Source organism: Euprymna scolopes, chromosome 21, assembly GCF_053919585.1.
Source record: "Euprymna scolopes isolate OS-2025 chromosome 21, ASM5391958v1, whole genome shotgun sequence".
NCBI lineage: Eukaryota > Metazoa > Mollusca > Cephalopoda > Sepiida > Sepiolidae > Euprymna > Euprymna scolopes.
In genome coordinates, this window is record NC_136502.1 from 117,936,121 (window position 1) to 117,937,346 (window position 1,226).

Genomic DNA, 1,226 nt, shown 5'->3' on the forward strand with positions numbered 1-1,226 from the left:
TTCACATGGAAAAATAGTGAATAAAGCCAGCAGATCACATGCAGAAGGCCAAAGGATTGGTAGGCCAAAACGGCGTGAAACAACAACTATGAAGATGAAGCCGAATATCTGTAAAAAAAATAAATATACACGAAAATGCTATCAACTTATCCGCGTTAATTTGATATTTATATTTGTTTTTGTTTATATTTATGTCTCTTGATTAGCTTTTACCCCACCTTCCAAATACGAGAGTGCATCTTCGTCTCTATGTGGATCTGTATTTAAATCATTAAAAACTTTACTATGCTGCAACGTTGGTAATTTTTATTTAAATTCAATTCAGCTTGGTTAACGTTTATTAACACATGCATAGAAGTTTCGTCATGACTTATATCTGTTTATTTATAAACCATTAAAGCGTTTCAATGTTTGCACGCATACGATGTCAAATGTTTGTTACCTATTCGATATCAGTTGAATCGATTCATAAAAAATAAATACCTAATAAAAGGGTTAATTCAAAGGTAATGTCTCCTATATTTTATTCTGCCCGAATGGGTCAGAGGTGATTAAAAATTGCATTGTTATAATGCTTGAACTTATGAATTAAGGACCTGGAATTTTCATCTCTCTGTTGCAGATGATTATGGTGCATATAGTAGGATATAACATTAAACTATTTCGAGTTTCGCTTTGCATATTAGTTGAGTTTGCAATCAACCACCGGCCGCCATACCTTATAAATCTCCATCGGAAATCCATTATTCAAACGAGGACTAAAGGAAAAGAACTACATTAAGCGAAAAGTTACAACGCTATTAAAAGTGAATCTAGGGTCATATTTCTACTGTTATAAGTATTTCTAATCGCATGAGGCACCTATATAAGCTTATCCGCGGACCAACAGACATTAAGTGCGATTTTAGTTGCATAGGAGACAAGACAAAAATAAGGAAACAACTCTAACTCGCTTGCTCTTTATAGAAACAACATTTATTTCCTTTGTTGTAACAGTCGTGACGTCACTCACGTGATCTCGTTTCGAGCACCATTCACGCCTCGCTGTAACACTCAATAAATAAATAGGAAATTCCGAGTCGGTATATTTTTTTATTTTTTAACATAAATCGTTTATTAACGTTACTCTCCCGTTTCGACATCCCTTAAAAAATCTCGTTGCCACATGTCCATCTAACCTGATTCACGTTTCTCTTTCCTCCAACCGCACGCTGGCCACAGCCTGC